This window comes from Cyprinodon variegatus, unplaced genomic scaffold, assembly GCF_000732505.1.
Source record: "Cyprinodon variegatus isolate N-32 unplaced genomic scaffold, C_variegatus-1.0 Scaffold278, whole genome shotgun sequence".
Classification (NCBI taxonomy): domain Eukaryota; kingdom Metazoa; phylum Chordata; class Actinopteri; order Cyprinodontiformes; family Cyprinodontidae; genus Cyprinodon; species Cyprinodon variegatus.
Genome location: NW_015150731.1, coordinates 468,274 through 468,901, shown reverse-complemented (window position 1 = coordinate 468,901; position 628 = coordinate 468,274).

Below are 628 nucleotides of genomic sequence, written 5' to 3'. Positions count from 1 at the left end.
CATACTGCTACACTTGTGAAAGTAAAATCTGTTGGGCTCTTTTTGGCGTCAAGACAACTATTCTTATTGTCACATTGCCAGACAGGACACTGTAAAAAAAAAAAAAAAAAAGATCTGAGGGCAGGGGAGGAAAATGGAACATCTTAAATAAATGACTTTTGTAGAGATTTTAGACAAAGGAAACAGCTATTCTACTTGTAGAAAATGAACGGTTGTTGTTTAAAGAAAGTTCAAAGTAGTGTAACTTAATAAGGCTAACTGACCGAGCTAAAATAGGCTAACCTGCTGTCTACTGAGCGCAGCTAGCTACAGCACTACCCAGCTCTCCCTCTTTTTAACATGGTCAGGTGACCAGATTCCTGAAATCCAATCTGGGGACATTTCCAGCTTGTCAAAATAAATACGTATCATCAAAATTAAACTAGGGAATGGGGACAGTGATGCTTTCATCCAGTTTTAGATATTGCTTTTATATATAAACAGCAAAAAATTTAAATCCAGGAATGTGCCTCACCTATTCCCAAGTTTAATAGAATCTATCAAAAATTGTCGTTATTAGTGCCATCTGGTCATTCAGTCTTCTCTGTCTCTGCCCATCTTCTTTTCTTTGTAGCTGGCTTCTACTTTT